The sequence below is a fragment of the Neopelma chrysocephalum genome, unplaced genomic scaffold, assembly GCF_003984885.1.
Source record: "Neopelma chrysocephalum unplaced genomic scaffold, ASM398488v2 Primary Assembly neopelma1_200, whole genome shotgun sequence".
NCBI lineage: Eukaryota > Metazoa > Chordata > Aves > Passeriformes > Pipridae > Neopelma > Neopelma chrysocephalum.
In genome coordinates this window covers 2004237-2026054 of record NW_020897862.1, presented here as the reverse complement: position 1 = coordinate 2026054, position 21818 = coordinate 2004237, and the positions used below count along the sequence as shown (strand labels likewise).

At 44.7% G+C, this 21818-nt stretch overlaps 1 protein-coding gene across 8 annotated transcripts in view; it reads right to left on the bottom strand.

The window, feature by feature from the left end:
- CASZ1 (castor zinc finger 1) overlaps window positions 1–21798 on the bottom strand; it is a 284376-nt gene extending 262578 nt beyond the window's left edge. For 6 of the 8 annotated variants that reach the window (XM_027702933.1, XM_027702942.1, XM_027702935.1 and 3 more), the window contains exons 1-2: window positions 20330–21798; window positions 20063–20204 (exon numbers count right to left, since the gene is read on the bottom strand). The gene's annotated coding sequence lies outside the window, so the exon portion shown is untranslated. Of the gene's footprint in view, window positions 1–15437; window positions 15929–20062; window positions 20205–20329 lie in introns of those variants that run through there. The other 2 variants (XM_027702946.1, XM_027702934.1) reach the window with 2 other exon arrangements.
- Between the last annotated feature and the right edge of the window lie 20 nt (window positions 21799–21818).

Sequence of the window (21818 nt, the reverse complement as noted above, 5' to 3'; positions counted from 1 at the left end):
ACTTTTCCAGGAGTAAGAACCAGTTGAAGAGCCCAGGCCTAGGGGACAGCATTGGAAAAGACTTTGTGGGTCACTCTGAAGTCCCTATTATTGCAGATATCCACATGGTATCCACATCTCTTTGTTAAACCCAAACTGAAGCTGTAGCATTACAAAGAACACACAGCCCCAAGGAAAGCTCACCGTCTGAAAGGTTTGAGACATCTCAATTTGACAAGGAACCCAAGCAGCAACAGCATCTGGGTATCAGAAGCTGAAGCCTTAATCAAAATCAGGGAATCACAGCACTGAAGACAGTAGAAATGTATGGAAAAGACATATTTTATATTGTGTTTGAACCCTGAAGAGCCAAGGAGAAATAGGGAAAAATTATTTTATAAAGGTAATGCACGGAACAGGTGATGTGCCCAAGGTACCTAAAGCTTGCAGCAGTTTGGGATCATGACTGGACAGTGTGTGTGTGAATGTACTGCCTGAACCACAAGATCTGGGTTCTGAACTCGAGGTGTACCCTTGGGAAGAGATGCAGTACAAAGGGCACTCGAGAACATTCAGCACCCAACCTCACTCTGAGCTTTTGGTAACAACTTCCAGGTCTTCACTGCACTGCAGCTGCTCTCAGTGCTACCTTCTGTGGTAAAGGACAGGGCAGTTTAGATGCCTTGGGAGAGGACATCAGACTGAAGTGTCACTGGTCTGATCCAGGTACAGCAATCCCACATTTCTCATGAGATCTCTTTCCCAGAAATGCTAAACACCATCTTGGAAACTCTGCACACAAGAGATGTCTAATGCTGGCATTATTTCTAACACTAACAACTCGTTAAGTTTTTCCACTATGCATCTGTATCAATATTTTAACACAACTGTTACAAGGAAAATTGCTTTTTTTTGTGTGTCTGTGTCTCTTCCCTCCCCTCCTCTCTCATTAAATCAGTATGACAGATTTTAGCCTATTCCATAACTAAGTGAATATCTCGGAAATTTAAAATCCCCAAAGCACAGTGACAGGCTCTGAAAGGTTTCCAGTGGTGCAGAGTATGAACAAACTCAATGGGCTTCGATTGTTCCCTCCCCTCATTGTAACTGCAAGCAGGCTCAAAACAATGGGATCAACCCAAATCTCTACAGGAGATAAAGAATCCAAAGCACAACTTACAACCATGAGATTCAGCAGGGTGACCACAACAGGACTAATTTTTTAGGTGAGGTTTCCTACAGCAGTGTGACACCAACACAGAGTTTGGTCAGATAATCTACAGCTGCTTCAACCTGGTTTAAGAGGCAACAGGGAGTAGGGTAAGGGGGATCCATTACACTAAAATGGAAGTCAGACATCAGGATATGGATTGCACAATCTGTAGGTGGAAAAGGAGCAAAAAGGTCCCATCCAGATCAGTTCCCAGTATGAGGAGCCCAGCCATTTACTGGTATTTGGGGATATGACTAAAATGCATTAATGAAAGGTAATTACTTCAGAAGATCAGCATAGACAAAATGGTCTGTAGTGGGGGCAACAAGCAGAGTGTTCTCAGAGCCAAGGGGGTAAGAATTACAGGGGAACTGATTAAAAAACAAACAAAAAAAAACCAAATAAGAAGAAACTGGAGGTCTTTTACATGGAATATTCACCAGCATTTTTAAGAGGTGGGTGGTGGAGAAAGTGCTATCACCAAAGAAAAAAACCCAAACCCTCTTTTCCAGTAAATCGATGTATTTTGCTCTAATTTTATTAGGAATATAAAAGGAGCCTTTAGAAAAGTGCTTAGAGAGCAGAAAGAAAAAAAGAAGAGATAGGGAAGGCTAGCAGTGGAAACATTAGTCTGTCTGTATTAGGAATCCCATACTCACATTTTATTGTTACTGTCAGGATGCAAAAGGCAGCGCTTAAAACAAAATAATACATAATGTATTACAGGGGCATAAACATCAGCAGTCATTTTTATTTTAAAAAGAAAATGCAAAAAAAATGGAGATAGCTTGCAAGTGAGGGATCCAAGGCGCAGCATTTATATCTGTGTCCACTGAGATAATCAAAAAGGTATTAGAGCAGTTGATGGAACAGGGTACCACAAAGGGCTCCTCAGCAGTTTACCACTGTTCTCATTACAAGGTGGCTGTGGGAAGCTTGTTCAAAGAAATCATGGGGTCAATTTTTAGGGTGGGTGGGAATTTACTCCAACTCCAAAGGTGAAATGATATTTAGGGAAATAAACTTCATACTTTCGAATGAGTAGTAAAGAAAATGGGTTTTGTACATTTGTGCACATTTTAGGAGAGAGAGAGAGGGAAGATGCAGAAGTAAGGAGTCACTTATGCTTTCCATCCAGCTCTTTTCAACCATTACTTTTTTGGGGTGCTTGCCCTATCTATGTTGATTTCTGCTTTTTTAAAGTTAGTTCTCTTGGTCTCTGCTCAGCACATCTAAATCTTGGAGTATAAATCCAGCATCTTTTGTTGCTGCCATAATATAAATAAACAAGCTTTATGATACCTGCCTGGCACAGGAGTAAGCAATGCACGTGCCATCTCTTGCTTGATGAGACTACTGGGGGGAAGGAGGGTCCCTACTCACAGGATTACATCTCAGAGTCAGCTTCCAGCACAGACTGTCCATACTCCAGGGGTTGCTTCCCAGCCCCACATCAGCTACACTCCACTGCTGCCCTGCTTTCCATCCCCTGCACGGGCAGGGCTCAGTCCTGCCACTGCTCGGGCTCCTGCACTGTGCAAACTGCACAGCTGGCCCCACCTGCCTGCTTCAGACTGCTTCCAACACTGGCTGCTCAGCAGGGAGAGGGGACTCCTTTTTCCTTAGGAAGTTTCTAGAGCCACCTGCTTCTGAGAGCAGTCCTAAAGCCAGGAATGCAGAGAAAACCACGTGAGGGGAAAGTGCAGGTGAGCTGCAATAGAGCAGCACTACAAGGGGAATGAGAGATTTTAAATACAGAAAATATCTCCTTTAAATATTTCAGCTGACAGCTGGATCTAACACCCCCCAGAACAGCTGGATCCTCCTCTGTAAAAACAACCCAGCTCTTCCCTCCCATTCCCTGTGATTCTCTGAAGGCCTCAGGGGGTACTTGATCCCCCTGTTTCCCTCTCTGGTTGTACTGCTTTTGTCACAACATATGCACACGAACATGGCACAGCCACAGTCTGCTGATGGGATGATGTCAAGAGGATGTGACTGCTGGTGGCCTGTGTAGTCATTTGGAGGACAGGGAAAGAGGAAAGGGGAGGCAGATTGGCCAGAGAGCTGGGAGGAGGTGGGTGAGGAACGAGATGGGCAAAAAAATAAAGGACAAGCAAGTTCAGGAATGGAACAAGATTAGGCAAAACAGGAAGTAAAAATGCAATTATCTGGCTTTTTAACTGTCTGTCACAGTAAACCACGATGTATCCATCTGCCAGAGCCTATCCCATTTACTCTGCAAGAGTAAGTGGGGCAAATCATGTCTACCACAGAGCAAAACTAGGGGTGTTTAAAAAATTAAATAAATCAAATTGCTCTATTTACTCATTTCAAATAATCTGGAAAACAAGGGTCTGCTCCAGGAGCCAGGAATTATTGACAACCAAAATTTAGAAATCCTTTAAGGAGGTGATATGCATCAGAAACTGATGAATTAAGGAGTTCTACAGTTCTGAGGACTTGCTCTTGAGAATTGGAGAGGAGTTAATATCTGAGGCTGGGTTTCATCCCCAGCTATGTCACTTGCTTCACATCTCAGCACTTGAGATTAGCTACAATGCTTAACAGCTTCACCAAAATAAATAGGGATATTGCTCTTAAAATGAGGGGTCTGGAGATGATCAGCATTAGTGGGGCTCAGCGGTGTGTTTGTCTTTCAAACAAGGACAGGGATAGGGAATTTGCTGATTTCAGGTGGTCTTGGAGGCTACTAGCTCCTAAAATGAAAATAATTGTGTGCATGCTAGAATCCTCTGTTTGGGAGAGAACTGTGGGTGATAAATCAGAGCAAGGATACACTCATGGAACTGGCTGCTGGACAGGGCTGCTTTATGAGAAGCTGCTTCAGGTCAGGCCTGAAGGGCACAGAGAGCTGTTCAGAGAAGAGCTCACTGTGCATCTCTTTGGGTAGCCCTTGCTGTTTCCTTCCTCTCACTAACATTTATACTTTTTAGAGAAAAATAGGAGGAAAAAAGGAAATTCCAAAGAAGAAATTATGAATTGTACACCTTGTGAAAATTCTGCCCACAGCCCAGAAGATAATCTTCCCCTCCCTCCCATCATGCCAGCTCGTCTCTGTGACATCTTTCCACTTCATAAATCTCTTCCTTGATTGAGAGGCAGATCTGGGAAACAGCCCCTGGGGGAAACAGTTCCTGAAAAGCCTGCGTACCAAGCCAGAGGCATCTTCTCATTGAGGTACAAAGCAAGTAAAGGCCTCAGACTCACTGCAACTGCACGAGGGTTCCTGGCACCATCTAGTGCCAAGAAAAGAGACTACGGAAATCACGCTGGAGATGGGGAGGAGAGGGGCTTGGAGAAAACCTGGAGAATCTGCTTGGGTAGTGGTGGCAGCTCTGCTAGCACAGGGAGGGAGAGGTAAATGCTTGCTATCTCCACATGCTCTTTGTACAGGGTATTCTTCCTTGTAGTAAATAAGCCAGAGGTGGTGCTACATCATACAGGGAAAGCATTATGGAATCTCTCTGGAGGACACCACCTGCTGTCCTTCATGGAAGCTTTGCTACCACAGGTGGGGCTGCTCATGCCAAGGGTGCACATGCTCCCTGCTGTCCTGTGGATGGCAGTGGGATGGCCAGTGATGGCTTCCAGAGAGCAGCCCGAAATCGGGAATCCTCCGAGGGATCCTGAAACCCTGAGCTGCAAGTGAAGTTCCACTAAAGGAATATGGAAGATGACATAAAGTAATAGTAAGGCCATGGATTGTATGAAAATGGGTCTGACAGAGGGTGTAACTATCACTTTATAAGCAAAGGAAAGTCCTTCATCGAGTTCATTACTCATCCACTTCCCTCCTCTCCTGTACAGCAAGAATAGTAAACAGTCGCCCAAGTTACAACAAAACAATCAGCATTTAAAACAAAACAATGCTTCTTGTTTTTCAAGTTTTCCTGGAGCCACCTCCCTTCCTGTTCAGACTCATCATCTTTCATTGTTCCTGAACGTAGCCATCACCACCAGGCACATGGAACTGCAATGATACCAAGCCTCAGTACTGAACCTCCAAGAAAGTTATCACCTGGAAAAGGCTACTGGCTTGTGATGCTGACAAACTGGGGCATGTGAGCTTTGGACGACTACAGGCCCCACTCCTGCCTGCAGTCCTCAGAAAGCAAGGGTAGGAATCAATGAACTATCCAGGAGTAATGTTCTCAAATCAACTCAGCTCTTCATCTTTCTAAGGGAAGCAAGCCAAGGACCATGCTGAAACCTTAACCACAGGGCCCAGCCACTCTGTGGACACTAAAGATGCCAGGGCAGTTTCCCAAAAAGCAGGTGTAGGCTTTGGCATCCTGGGCCAATATTTACGTTCCTCTTTGCTGTTACAAAGCAGCCTTTCCATGCAGTTAACAGCCAGGTCCCCAGGGGAATGCAGGCGCCTAGTTCCCATTTCATTGGCACTAAGATGTCTCTGCACCTCTGAACCTGGACTACAGCACTTCAGGATCCCTGGCAGGAAAATGGGTGTGGAAGAGTTTAAAGCCCATTTCTACCCTGTCTTGAAATTCGTGTTATTGTTCATTCCATACAAAGCAGTTCTGAAAAGCTCCCAAGCCAAAACTCCCTGCTTGCACAACAGGGTAATGATTTACATTCCCTTTGCCAGGGTGCAAATGATACCTTGTGGTGCAAGGAAGCAATGGGATCCAGACCTTGTGACAGTCAAATGGGGAAATCACTGCCATGGCATGGATCAGACAATGTGGGTACAATCCTGTTACCAGAAATGCTCAGCGCTGGAAACATGCAGCACAGTGCAACAGCATCCACTCTGCAGTCCTGCCTCCCTTAAAGACACGGACACATGCAGTTTTAAAGTGCTTTAAGCAGCTAATTAGGGTGTCTTCCCCTCCTTTATCCCACAAGATGATAATTGCATTATAAAAATGAATATGTAACTAAGCAGAAACCACAGGAGCGGTGATGGCAGAAAGGGAGATGGAACCAGCAGCAGCCTCACTCCACAGTCACAGGTGGAAGCCCTCACATTAGAGAGACTCGCGCTCCAGTGCGGTTTCTGTAGCTGTGGGGAGGAAAACCTCGAAAAAGCCCCACATCATTTAGAGTCACAAGAGTCAGCGAATGGTTTAGTGCTTAAACAATCGATGTCAGGAAGAGAGAAGATCCGTGAGAGTGTGTCTGCCTCTTGCTCTCCCTGCATACATCTCCCCAGAATGTCTACAGTCATCAGGATAATTTAGAAAGGAAAAAAAAAACAGACTTGGCTTGGCCTAACTGGGGCTATCACTGTAATTGTGGAAGGAAGTGAGAACATACCAGCAGGGCCCCAGGGAGAAAGGAGCAAAGTGAGGGGAATGGAGACTGTCTTTGTGGGACCCTGTGAAGCTGAAGAAGTGTCAGAGAGCAGCACAGTGATGCCTGAGGGTGGAGCAGAGCTAAGGCAGTTGGAGCCTCCTGCAACGGCAAATAGCGAAGAGCTTGGAGCACATTCCACAGCCAGCACAGCCCTGGGTTCCCTCAGCAGCAAACACCGTGGGTGACCAGGTAACTGGGCACATTCTCTACACATTGAAAACGAGAGTTATCCCTGTAAATAGCTGCAGGGATAATAAATATCTTTATGATTTTAGAGAGGAAAGGGGGGACTCTACCTACCGCCAGTTCTTCTCTGCCCCCTGCGGAACACAGGCAGCCTCTATTCTACCAGTCCATTCTTCCACATCCAGTGCATTATTATGAACCCTCCAGCACACACAGCTAATTAGGGAAAATATCCTTTCTAGCAATTTAAATGATTTTGGCATTTTCAGGAGGGCACATGTAATATTCAAATTACTTCCACTCTGCGCTGCCTTGTCTTGCCTGGCTCATCTTCCCAGGTGAATTTGTAGTCTCTGAAATGCTCTAATTTCCCACACAAGCCATGTCAAATATAATTTTGGTGCAAAGTTGGTAATTATACGTAACATCAGTCTGATGTTAAAAACACTGAAAAATTTAGCAAGAAGAGACGAATGGAGAGACACAAGTCTGAGACCAAGGAACGAAAGGCGTGCGGCCCCCTTAGTATTTGCGCTCGTTAATTAATAATAGCATGTTTTCAGGAACTGAAAGGATGTGTTTCCTGAACTGACTGGAATTCACTTATGTCCCAATTACATTGTCTCAGTGAAGAACTTCGGTCAGGTCTCGCTGCAGAGCCGCAGCTAAACCAAAAGCAAAATCCAGACTCCCCACTCGCTCCATCACAGCTGCAAGGGGATGGAAAGGAGCAGGAATCTCACCACGGGGCTCAAACCCAGAGACCAGATTGTCTCCTCCTCTGCCACCCCTGCTGCAAACCCCTCTGGAAGTAGTCAAACAGATTTGCATCAGTGAGTCACCAAGTGCATGGATATGTATTAGAATAAGTGTAATTATAACTGCTGGCCCCAAAGTATTGGACAAACATTTTAACAGACTTGTTCCTTGGCTCCAAAGAGAAGAATTAACATGAAGAGTGAATTATCTGACCCCATCATCAACCCTTCCCCAAGGATGCCTGGTCTGCCTGTTTCAAAGAGCATCCCAACCCAGCCTGCTTTTTGACACCATTATCCCAGAACACTGGCTGCCTGTTAAAAAACAGTTGAGAATTCCTGAGTTAACCCATTCCACTCCAAAATCCATTCCTGCAATAACTGAGCCTTTTGCTCTGACATTGTTGCTCCAGGTGATCTATTTATAGTGTTAATACATTATGGAAAGGAAAACCCAAGGCACCTCATGATCACTGTTTGATCAGCAGTTTCTGGCTCATATGAGTACTTGGACCACAGCTGGTGAGGAAGACTTGCTTCATTTTGATCCTGAAGGCTTTATGCCAACAGTCAAGAACCTTAATAAAAGGCCTGGTCATATAAGCAAAGTCAGTACACCCAAAGCAAGGATTTGACCCCAAAGGATGAAATAAGAGCCATTGAATAAAAGCTATCAATTCAGAGGAATGAGGTTTTTAAGAACTGATGAAGTCTCAAATAACCTGGAAGCTCCTGGACATAAGTAAACCCCACTTTTACCCTATTTTAGCCATTGTGTGCTTGTATACAGGATTCCAGACCTAGTCTTGAATTTCAGTCTTTGTGTTCAGTGTGTCACACCCCTCTCCATCTTTCTTCAATCCCACATTAAAAGAAGAAATCCCTTGTTTTGCAGATTGAACACTCCCTGGCTTTTCAGCTCACTCCACCTACTCAAAATCAGTTCTCACTTCTCTTACCCTTTTTCACTCTCTTGAGTTTGTGCTGCTCATTTAACTGTGGCTGGCTGTGCATAAACAGAAAATCCATCATGCTCAGACCACATGGGCCAGAGAAACCCAGAATCTTTCACCACAGCTTTATGAAGCCCTTAAGACCCTTAGATAAAAGCAGCTTTCTAAATGTAAAGAGTGGTTCTGCAAGGCTTTTCCTTCTCAGTCTGAAATGATAATGTGCAAGAGCAGAATAGGAAAAGATGACATTTGACCTCTGATTTCCCAAGTGCTAACTAGCTCTCCTTGCCATTTTGAATCAGGTCTCCAATGGAAGGCCAGGATGTGGCGAGGTAGCTGAATAAATATTCCATTGCTGCCATGGCAATGGTGCAAACAGAGCTGAGCATTTGCCAAAGGAAGTTGTCATAAATCACAAGTTGGTCAATTCTGTTTCATTTCCAAGCAAGGGTTACATAAACTGGTTGGAAAGAGTTTCACAGAGGAGCCAATTTTCATTTTCTTCAGGAAAGTAAAGTGTTTTCTCTCTTTAGTGCACTGGTTTGCAGTTTATTTAGTCTTCTCTCAACCATCCTCAGGCCTGAAAGACTCCAATTTCAGAAACAACCCCTACTTCCAGGGCAGCTTGAACTCTGCCAGAGTCTTAGGGATACCAAGGCACATCCCAATGCCCAAGGTTTTTTTTTTCATCTGCCATTTAACAGAGAGACAGAGAGATGCAGCACAGAGAGAGCTGGTTACCTTCTGAGGTAAACCTTATCAAGGATTCTGCAGGGTGAGCTAAGCATGTGGAATACACATTTTCAGAGATCACCCTCTCCTGTCCCACTGGACCTTCCAGTATGGAAACAGTGTTTACAAGTCTGCAGTGCTTTCCACTGTCTCACTGATGGACCAGAATAGCGTTCTCTGGTGCAAACTGGTATCTCTGTGACTCTTATGCCTATAAACTCATTCCTTTTGGAGCTGAGACAACAAATTGGGGACTTTGTCCTTCCCACTGGAGAATGAAACTTCTATGCTAAACACCATCCAAACACCACCAGCAGCAAAATGAAATCCAGCTTGTCCTTTGACAGCTATTTTGGTTTTGTGGGCTATGATCACTGAATTGCTTGGGAAAGGGGAAGGAGGAGGTTCTGCTCCATCATTTGAGAAGCTGCACCCTCAGCCTGCTTTATAAGGGACCCACTTGGCAACACTCCCCCCTGCGTGGCTCTGTTACTGCACGGGGTGGCCAGTGAGCTCAACTCCCTGCAAACCTTGCTGAGTCCTGTCAACACTGCATCTCATCTGGGCTAATGCAAACCAGAAACTCACCCTCCCTGGGAAGGGTCAGATAGAGTTGTAAAGCTTGAGAGTGCTGACAGGGTCTCCAGCAACATGCTCCTGTTGTATCATTAGGTCCATATTCCCTGCATCTCACTGCTCCTGGGTGATGCCTGGGTTCATTCTGATGCCAGAGACATTCTGCAGGCACACACAGGCTTCCTTCCAGTTCACCCAATTCCACTCTGCCCAACTCCTCCTAAACTTCACATTAACACCTATGCTAAGAGAGTGCAAAACTCTGCCAGTCAAAACAGTGGAGCATTTGTCCTTCAATTGCCTGATGTTTAGAGGGCACAAAGCAAGAAAGGATTTGGCTTTTAAGCCCCTCTTGGTTTGTGAGCTCCTCCAGCTGGTGGGGCAGATATAACATGACAGAATAACTTTCAAAGAAAAACAGAAACCTCTTGTCCCACAGTCTACAGAAGTCAGCAGAAAAACAGTGATGGTTTCAGTGGACACAACTAGTCACAGGCTTCCTAAAAATAGCAGAGCAACAGCTTCACCCACAGAAATATTCATAATTAGCAGACCAGATATGACAGTAGTATTTGCATAAGGGTAGGCAGCACCCTAAGGAGCAACAGTCTGTGCTGGAATGGGACCAAGAGGGTCTCCATGACTTAGGGGTTCCTTGTGAATCGCACTGATCTCCTGCAGCTTCTTCCTCACAAGGGTAGTTCACCAACTGTTCCATCTCAGGCAGCAGGGAAGCAAACAGCTGGACAAGGGATTTTTGCCTTTTCGTTACAAATGTCCTGCGACCTGGCACAAAATAAAGGACACACTGATCACTGTCTTCAAGGCCTGAAAGAATTTAATGCTAACTGAAGTTAATTCTGGACTCCTTGTTTAGACACAGAGGATGAAGGAAGAGACAGAGTGAGAGCGCCAGGGGAGCAACTGATTTCCCGTCATTTCATTTCATTATTACCAGAATCAAATAAGCAAAAAACTCACGCATCAGGCTTTTATAATCATGAGAGCTGAAAATGAATGAATACATTGGATTACTTTGTACTGACCTGACTTCAGAGCCTTTACAGTCATAGAATTTCAGACTTTTTGGAGACTATTGATGTCAGAACTTGCCTTTGACTCATGCAAGTAAGAAAAATAACCTCACCTAATCATAGGACTCTACATCTGGGTCTTTAAGCAAAATGTCCACCCAGTTCAATGCTACTCTCATCACTGTCTCCTGAGGTTAGAAAATGAATTACCATTAAGTTGGAGGTCAGAATTAGACACAGAAGAGCCAAGGTAAGATCCAGATGCAGACAGTGGTAGTTTTGGTGCTGGGACTTAAAATGGACTTCACAGCACATGTCACCACAGTTCTATGCTTTAATTTCCCCCTGATTCTGATTCAAATTATTTTATGAAGTCTGCTGAATGGAAATAGAGGGTACCTTCGCTAATCTTGCTTGATCACAAGAGGCTGTAGCCCACAGATGTGGTTAACTCAAGAGTGCGGCTGTGAAGGTCCCAGATCAAAGCCTTGCTGCTGAAGCAGGTGATGAGCCAGCTAAAATTCGGGATACATTCATGGGTTTGACTATGTAGCAGCAGAATGGTCTCCTCTGATTTTCTGTGTTGAAGCCCAGCCGGCCTCTTACCAGCGTGATACAATCCAGCAGCATCTAATCGGCTGCTGCCACCCTCGGCCTTCCCCCACCCTCAGCACTGGCGGATATGTCAAAGCAAAAACATCTCAGCATTTCTGATCTCCCTGGGGTCACATCTGGTTCGAGTAAGGCTCCTCATTTGGTTCCAATCCACTGATTTCCTGCTACTGTCCATGAAAAAGAGAGTGCGACTCTGTGGCTTCCCCTGGGTGTAATGGTCTAATCTGTACCTTGTTGTGCACTGTAGAGGGGAGGGGGAATCAGTGCTACTTGGGAGCAGATTCCTCTTCCCCTATGATTGCATCCTGCTCTTATGCAAAGCACCTTTATTCTTGCCAGCAGTGGCAGCCCCAGATGTCCTGGTGCCCTCCCTGTATTATCATCCATGTTCCTCTGGCCTCCTAATTGAATCCTTTCCTGGCTGGGCCAGGCTTTCCTCATTATGATGAACTGGATCCAATTCTACTCCCACCCCTCCATCTCCCAGTCTCTCCTTGTGAACACAGGGCAGGCCCCACAGAGCTTCTGTGGGTGGATGACCGCCCCAGTGAACTGTTCCTGCAGCTACTGGAATGTTGCTCATGATGTTAACAGAGCAGGAGAGCCCCAGATAGGTACAAGGTGGTAAAGGCATCTTCTCTGCCAAGATTCTGGCAGCATCAAGATGCAGTTTAGTTCCGAGAAATAATATCTAGTTCTTGTAATCTATAGCTTTCAGAGCCATTTATCTAAAACATCATTGTTTTGCAGCTGGTGAAGCAGCCTAAGAGTTCTCACAAGAGCAGTGGCGAAGCCCAGGAGTTGATTCGGTCTCTTGCATCCTCATTCCATAGGATGCTCTCCATAGGAGGGCAGTATCCATGATTAATGTTTCACTCATGCTCTGAACAACGAAAGGCAATATAAACAGAACAAATTATCTTTTTTCACTCTCACTTATCCACTGAAAATCTCATACTGGGGGAAAAAAGTTCAGTCCCATCACCTTATTTATCCTTCTTCCCCTTAATCCAAGCTAAACTGTCTTATGCTGCACCACATGAAATAGAGACACGGGTTTTCTTTGCATGCCCTCATTTTGGGAACAGGAGCAATGCCCCAGTGTTACCACACTGAAGGTGACTCTGTTGTGCATTAAGTGGTATTAGGTCAGGCACAGCATCACTCTCTACGTTGGGTTTGGTACTTAAACTGGTTTGTACAGAGCTGGGTAGTTTATTATACAGAAGGCATTAGCGTGTGCAGGAACAGCCAGGCCTGTGTCGAGGCAAGTAAACTCGGGGAAACTGAGGCACAAACCCATTTGGTGCATTGACTTCAAGGCAAGTTCTCAAGAGCGCTGGGAGGAGACTCAGCACTGTAAATTCCCTCAAATTCCCCAAGTGCCATCACTTTAACTACTAACCCACATTCTTCTACTGCACTAAGTGCATCTGGATTTCATCAGAGCCTGGATATTATTTTTAAAAATAGCCAAATCTTTGGAAAACAAAACCCCTCAAAACACCAGAACAAAACCTCTGATCTAGAGTCTTTTCAGCATCTTAGGGAACGAGAGATGCTGTTATTGTTACTAGAAAGGCTCTAAAGGCAACAGTACAAGGAATGATCTATAGGGCACAAGTATGTTTGTTATGAAATAATTTGGATCCACAGAGGAATTCCATATGTGGCTTCCCCTCTGGTGACTAGAGGTTCCCACCTTGGCAGAGATCCTGGAGTCCCATGCCTACAGGCTCAGCAGCATGGAAGGGGAGGGTGGACGCTGGAGGAGTAATGGGATCATCAGGCGCTGAGGCTGCTGCTTGGCACGCCGACAATGTTTGTTTGCACCTCTTTGAAGATGAGAGATGAAAGTGGCGCCCACATGGGCTGCCTTTGATTAGCTTCTTATTTTTAACATTGCAGCTGCGATTATTTTTCTTTTTCTTGAAGCATTTCTTCCCCAGCACCAGAAACTCTGAGGTTCCCTTCTCTGGGGAGGTTCAACTTCAAGGAAACATAACAAAGAGAAGTGTGAATGTAAAGGAGACTGGACAACTCCGGGCCAGTAGGGAATTATGTCATTTTATTTTTAATTTTACTTCCATTTTTTTCCCCAATCCCCCATCCTCAGTGGGTCTCAGAAAGAAAATACTTGTTTACTTCTTTTTTAATAGGGAAAATAAATGAGTCCTGGGATTGTACAGAGCTGTCATGAAGAGGGAAATGTCTAATGGTTCAATTCCCAGCTCTGTCACTGAACCACTCTGGGACTTGGGGAAAAGTCAGTTCGCCCATCTGTAAAATGGGATTTATAATGCGTTGCTTCTCAGGGGTATTGAAGGAGTACAAGTAGCATTGATGGAATGCTTCGTGCACCTTGGATAGAAGGGGCAAGAGCCCTGTGAAGTGCTGTCCTTAATAGATACTTAGAGGAGTTTCCTTCACTGTGGTACTTATCTGACCACAGCAGCCGAGTGCCTCACAGCTGCTGATGGATTTTTTTTCTATTACCTCCCTGCACTGTAGGATTGCCGCAGAGGAAAGCAAGGCAAATGGCAAATTGAATGAAATGGACCCAGTCACATAGAGAGTATGTGGTGAAGTCAGGACTAATCCTTTATTTCCTAAATTTCTGCCACATCCATTAGACTTTCCTCCTAGTTGTACAAATTCTGTGATCTGAAGGCACGAGGGAAAGCTGCCTTCCCTTCCTTCTGCCCTGGGCAGTGACACTGTTGGTGTCTTCCTGCTGGATGAGGGACAAGTGGTCTGGAAAGGGGGTCACTGTTTGTTGTCATCAGTCCATTTCCTATCATAATATTTTGGGGTTTGTTTCTGTCCCCTGCTAGAGCAGTTTTCAGACAAGAATTTGGCCAGGTGTTAATCCAGTTATCCATAGTGAATGTCCTAGCTTTAACAGGATGATGTCAGAAAAAAAGCTTAGCCTGCTGTTCCCTGTTTTCAGGACCAATTTACAGAGATGATAAAGAGCCAGATATACAAGTGATATCAGAGGAAACTGCTGGTAATTGGTACTTCCAAAAAAGAGCTTCACGAAGCTCTGCTGCTTGTATCAGCTCGAGTTTAACTTCTGCCAGAGAGCCTTAAAAAATGCTAGGCAGAGCCTGATAGCAACAGTGTCAATTAACAAGATGTAAAAATCTGGAGTGGAGATAAGAGGAACACCCAAGGACAAATAACAATCAAGCTCTTGATACTCACGCACTTCAAAAGAAAAAACACAACTACGTATGTTTATGTTGATTTCTTTGGGCTATCTATCAAGACATTTACCAGCCAAAGAGAAATGGGGGCACATGAGTTGAGTAAAAACTTGTAGCATGCTTACACAAATCCAGCCAACTCTGGTTCCACCAAATAAAATACCTGCTAAATCCTCTAAAAGACACCTCAGCCTTGGCATGGTCAGTCTGAAAAGCTTGGATTAATCCAGTTAAAGCACATAATTTACACAGCTTTCCTTGTTTTTATGGCATTTCTGCTGCTCCCAGGAGAAGAGGCAGATAGTTGCTCCAGCCAAATACACCATCCAGATAATCCCAATTCCCAGACACGGTCCTGCTCAACCCAGCTCCTCATGAGCGAAAGAGCCAGTCTTATAGGCTCTTCCCAGGGATATTATGAAGTGATATATTGTACAGGATAGCTTATAAAGTATACTTACTTCAAATTCACTCCAGCCCCACTCCATCCAGTCACACAGACTCCAGGACACTAAATTAACCCCCTGCCAAATTTACTGCAAGCCATCTGACCATACCATTTAGCCACAGTAAAGACAAAATCTATACCTAGCTACAGTCAGGAAAGCAGGCAACTCTGTGGAAAACCTATTTATATCCCTCAAGGAGATCAATGCAGAGCCCAGGCCTGGAGGCCAGTGACCTTGGATTGACACAAAACTTAAAGGGAAAAAATTATTGGTGACAACTCAAGAGACCATAGCTGTTATTCCAGAGGATTCGAAAGCCAGCCCTGCAGCTTACTGACCAAGAAAAGGTACTTAAATAGGGATGCATTTTTGGGAAGTAGACCAAATACTCACCCATTGCTGGTGCAAGAGCAGAGACACAGAGCTGCTTTCCCAGGGCTCCTGGAATGGCTGCCGGTGCCACACAGTCCTTGGTGGCAGCCAAATCTCTCCCAGACGTCACCAGTGCAGTGGGACACCAGCAATGGTGTCTCCGGAAAAAGTTTCTCCTCAGGTCCCAAAGTGACGCTGTGGTGAGTGTCCCGTGGGCTGCCTCCTGAAGGTGTTCCCTCAGGAGTCTTCCACCAGGGAATGGTGGATACCTGTGAGGCGGTGGCAGGGGGTGAGGCACCTGCTGTCTGAAGGGGCTGGAGGCCACACACACTGGTAAGATGGATTTTCAGGCCTCAGATTCCTCAGTTCTGCCTCAGCTCTTCCTTTGCTGCCTAAGCCTTTCCTCAGGTGCCTCAGCTCCTCCTCAGCCACCCCAGCTCTTCCTCAGTTCTTCCTCAGCCACCTCAGGTCACCTTCAACTGCCCCAGGTCACCTTCAGGTTTTTCTCAACTGCCTCAACTCTTCCTCAGCCACCTCAGGCCATCTTTAACTGCCCCAGACCATCATCAGGTCTTCCTCAACCGCCTCAGCTCGTCCTCAACTGCCCCAGCCCAGAGCAGCAACAACCCCTGAGGGGCCACTCAGGGGGCTCCAACAGTCACAAAATGGTGGGCAGGGTGCCCAGTACTGAGGTACCAGCACAGCTCTGTGTAGATGACACAGCCAGACGCTGCTGCACAGAGCAGGAGGAAAGGCAGCCATGGCAGGAGGGCGACACCTGCTCCTGCTGAGGCAGCGGTGGCTGCTTGGACTGGCAGAAATGGCGGGAAATGGCGGGAAACAGCGGCTGCCTCAGTGGCCCCTCAACCGGCCTCAGCCTCCCCCAGACACAGGCCCTGAGGCAGCCCTGACCCAACAACCACAGCACTGACTGCTGAAAACCTTCTCTCCAGTACAAACTCCTTCCATACCCCCAAAACACTACCAGGAACAGCTTTTAGGGACAAAAAAAAAAGTCCCCCCCCATCACAGCTGACCTCAATTTAGAGGGTCCAGCTGAAAACGAGACCTGCCTCACCTGGCATGGCTGTGAAGTAAATCCTGGAGAAAGCTAAGAGATTTCTGATTCTGTTTCATTGTTTGTTTGTTTTTAAATTAAAATGGCAAAAGTTAGACCCTTGAAAGAGAAGATTACAGGGACAGGGATGTTCCATGGAAGTTGTGCAGAATCAGGTTTTATTTTTGGAGTAGCCACTGGCTGCTGGTGCAGTGTTGGACGTATTAACGTGCATCTGCTGCCCTTGACACCTCTTGCTTTGCTTTAATTCAACCATTTTTAGGCAAGAATAAATTTTGGGGTTTATAGATCTGTGCACAGGAGGACTGTGCTCTGTAATGTGTCCATGTGGGTTACTGGGGCACAAGTCATAGCTGGCCATGCTCTGATCTTCAACTTTCTTGGGGACTTTTTGTAAAATGATTACTATTTTTATAACTTTTTGCACTGGGTGACAGAGGCAGGAGGCTGATCCCCCAGCCGGGGACCAGTAGTTCCCATTTGATGTCCAACACCGACCCCGTCAGCTCTCACAGAGGAGCTGGCTGCCACATTGTGGCCTGTTCCCCCAAACGTCACATCTGGCTGATGTAAAACACACATGTTTTGACTGAAGCTTTTTCTTTAAAATGCCAACATTAAAGGAAGGTTTGCTTTGTAAAACTGAAACTGTAAAACTCTTCTGAAACCCAATCTGGGGGATTAAAAGAACCACATGAAAAGGGATAAATATGACCTGGACATTTACTTCCTGTGCAGAAGTTCGCTGAACATGTGCCTCCCAGCCTGTCAGTGTGAAACAAGACCTTCTGCTCTGATTTCCAGAAGGGGGAAAAAAAAGGAGAAGAAGAGAGGAAGACAGGAAATTTTGTAAACTGACAACTCTTTTCTACTTCATGGCTCATGCCAGAGATGTTGGTTTCTTTACAGTGCCGTCTCATACACCTTAAAACCAGAAAGATGCACAACTAGTAATTAGAAATTTAGTATTAACAAATTATTCTTATTCATATTATATGGCAAAATTGGTCTTGATCCATTTTTAACTGGGAGTCAGTGACAGAACTCCTTTGAGTTTCAGTGGGAATAAGGTCAGACCTACAGATACGATGGACCGAGTCCAAGGATTCTCTGATGATGTACAGAAGAAACACATGGATAGACAAACAGATCTTCAGTTAGTCAGAAAATGGCTCACTTTCAAACAAACTAATGCAAGATGTTTATATCAGTATTGTCCATTTCAAGTATTAAAAGTTACAGTTAGGTTCCAAAAACAACTTTACTTCAATATTATCAGACTTGAAAGGGAAAAAAATCAATTATAGATTCTCTGTATTCCTTTCTTAAGTTTTGAGTCTTTAAGAAGATATCACATTTTTTTCTGTTTTTCTTTACTAAATACTGAACTGGCAGAAGCTTGATTTTTTTTTAAACCAAAACTGACACTGTGATTTATTATAGTATGATTTCAGAAGACAAGACTTGGGGAAAAAAAACATATAAAAGCAGGCAATACATTAAAGTCATTACTGTTCTCAAAATAACTTTCTGATCTCAGGTCCCAGTGCACAAATTGCAGAGGACAAAATGCAATATAATGTAAAATTTGGCACTGCCACGCAGTTTGGGCAAAAAAAGGTCTTTTTATCCCAATCAAGTTCCCTAGAAGCCAGTTACACACTAATTTGGGATTATATTTCCCACTCATGGATGATGATGTTAAATTACATCGAAAGTGGCGTTAGTTGCCCAACAGATAATTTGGAGAAACACGACTTAAATACATAGAGAAAACAAATATATAGAGAAGACAGCACTTTATCTAAAGACAGACTTCCAATAGAAAACGTTGGACTCTGCACATGGAACGTCGTGGGGCACCTTCCTGCACCACTGGGTTGTAACTGCTGGAGCAGCTCACCCTGTGGATGCACACGCAGGATCCTGGTTGGATCTGAGCTGGAAATATTCTGTAGTTCTGGGTGCTTGAAACTGGAGCTTGTCAGTTCAGCCCCACTATTTTCTGATTTCTTTGGTGGTTTATTTTATTTGTTTGGGTTTTTTTAACTTTAGAGTGATTGAGTCTGTACTGGTGTTCTTGGATAACACTCTGTCCCCTGTGTGAGACACAGACACTCCATAACCCCACACCAAAGTACATTTTCTCCCAAATATTCTCTCATCTTAACTGGGTTTGATCTTTGAGATGGAAAGTTCATCTATTCTACTTGCAGCCTTGGTTTTCTAATTTCATTGAAGCCTTTCACATCATCTGCTACTGTATAGAGCTGGTAAAACAATCTTCCTTCTTTCTGTCTAACCCTGACCCAATTTTAAAAAACAAAACAACAAAAAACAAAAAAACCCAACAACTTTTACAGTTTCAAGCCAGAACCAAGCAAAACAACAGTGTGTTTCAAAGTCATTGTTCAATGGAGAAAAACCAGCTCCCAAGTCCTTTCCAAATCCAAAGTGGACAGTTCCTCAGTCACTTCCAAGCCGGAAAGAGGCCATTTTATGAGCCAGAAAGCATCCATTTTCTGCGTCAGTCCTGAGCCAGAGAGGCTAGTGCCTGAGTCAGTTCCAGGGGGGGAATGGCTGGCACTTTTCCAAGCTTGGGAGTGTTGCTATCACAGCAATTGTTTGGTGATGCCATCCCAATAAAGCTTCATTATGGTGTTCCTCTTTCTATAAACTTCAGTGCCCTCCAGTGTCCCCAGCAATCACTTATCTAATATTAGGATATTAAAAAATATGGAAAGATTTTAAAGAGACTTATTAAAATGCAATTAGCAGCGTGTACGACTTAAGCAGTGAGATTATTTAAAAAAACGACTTGATTGTGTGGAATGCCACGCACCTTACAGAGATAATAAAGCTGCCAATCAAGTCCATTTTCAAATTAGGAAATTTTCATTCTTTTTTTACAGCCCCCTAAGTGAATATTAAAACTGATTATTAACCTCGGAGTGCAGCAGCAGCCCCCGAGCTCTGAATGGGAGGTTTCATAACCGTGGGTAGCCTGGGCTCCAGTCCCCGCTTGGGCTGAGATCTCGGCGCTTATTTAAAGGGACAGCGCTCGCCCTTTGAATGAGGAAACCTGGGAAGCCTGGATGGGTCCCTTGTTTGGAAAGGGGCAAAGCTCCAGAGCTTGGCGTGGGAAGTTGGGAGGCCAAAGCGAGCTGCCTGCAGTGCCCCTGGCGCGGTGTTTTAGAGCCGCGATAATCCGCAGGTAAGGCTGCCCCCGCATGTCCGATCCCAGCATCTCCACCAACCCTCAGCTCCCGGCGCTCAACCTGCCTTTTGTCCAAGGGAAAATGTGCACATGAAATAAATGTTTCTGTGGGAACACACACCTCTGTCGTACCCGGGTTGCTGTGCATAGATTCTCGGTGGATGTTATTATTCTGTGTTATTACTTCCCTTGCTAAATGTAAAACCCTGTCATTTACCTTGCCTTCTTTTTATTTAATTTCTGTCCTACTGAGAGACAATCAAGTGTGACACTTCCTGCTATTTGACTTTGCTGGCATTTTTATTTCATTTATAAAAATGGATCTTTCTCTGAGAAATTAAGTCACATTACCTTGACAGGTTACTCCTTTTGCAGCTCTTTACTCCACTGTCAGAGTAGATTTATTGATGCTTCCTGGATTTCTCTCTTCAAGCTTGCAAACTGGAAATGATGAATTCTCTGGAAGGCAGCAAGCTAATTCTTGACTTGAATGCTTTATTTTGGGATAAATGCAAAGATTCAAAGGGGCTTGCTTAGGAAGGGGTAGCCAGAGATTCCAACTCCAAAGCAGGAGTATATTTTAGCATGTGCTTAACCTCAGTATATGTCTAATTTTACCTTTGCTGATCTCTTTGGGAACACACACAGCCCTGAAGGTATGGACTTGGGCACTTCACCATGCTGGTGCCAGGCTGCTTTGCAGGAAGGAGAGTCCAGACAAAATCTAAACAGGGAGAATGTCATTGAGTTTGGAAGCATCTAGAAGTTATTTTACCAGCACATGTCTCTCATGACTGTAACTCCCTCTGGAATCTAGCTGTGGCACCTGGATCTACTTAGGATTCGCATGGAAGCTATCTGCACATCTTTTCAAAGTAAATAATCTGCCTGGGTTGGATAATGGGGGTTAGGAGGATGACAAATTGGGTTAATAAAATGTCAGCAAGAGCCAGGTTTTTAAGTCTGGAATGAGTCACAAGTGAAACAAGTTTAGTGGCCAGGGTTCACCCTTGATCTTGAATTGTTATTTGTCTACATCACTGAGTAAGCAGGGATCCAGTGTAATTCAGCATAACTGACAGCCCAGCATGGGCAATATTCTTGGGGGTGGGGGGAGAAAGGTGTTACTGCCTCGTTAGTCATGGTAGTTAATGAGAAGCACTGAAGAAACAGCAACCACAGAGGTGGAATTAGACTTCCAGGTGTCTGGGCTGAAAAGCAGCACCCCCAGCACACCCCAAATCTTGTGCTGCTCCTGAAGCTTTCAAAGTGCCTCCTTTCTGCTCCCCAGTGTTTTCATGGGTCACCTTTCAACTGGTTTGGGTGGGGAATGTATGGAGTGGTTTATATACTCATCAGGATGAACTGAATATCCACAATCCTTTGGGAGTCTGAAGGTTAGAAGGGAAAGCAGTGCAGTCAGTACTGAGGTACATCAGTGAGGACACGTGGGGGCTCGGGGAGCTGCACTGCAGGTGGGTTTGTAAAACTGCAGAAAACAGTTCCCAAAGTAACTGTTGGTTGTGGGCTTTTTTGGTTTATTTTTCCCATTTCCATAAACAACTACTCACTGCTAAGCAAATTTTATGATGATTGGAACCACGCTGGCAATGACAAAGAGAATTAAAGAGATGTAATGGACATATAATCTTTGGGTCCGTGAGACACTAAATGTATGGTAATGTCAGCACAGTAAATAACTCAGTTATTAACATATGCTAAAATTAGATCAAGCAAAACAAGCATTCACTAATACTGAGACAATTCCTGGCAGAGAAGAGAGATTACTGAAAAGGTTTGAGTAAGTGCTGTGAATGGGTGATTGCCAGGCTGGAAAGCAAACTTCCAAAAGCATGAAGACTTTGTCCCAGAAGCTGCCTTGCATTCCTTGATTAGGATCTGCTTCAAGAACAGCCTCACCGTGGGTGCTGGCAGAACCAGACATGAAAAGAACAAGCTCTACCTAATGCCAAATCTTCCAGCTGCAGCTTTGACAGCAGGAATTGCCCTGCAAGTCTGTGCTGCAGAAACTCAACACAGAGTTACACAAATGGGAAAGCAGCAGGAAGCCTGATACCCAGCAATTCAAATAAATTAGAGCAACCAA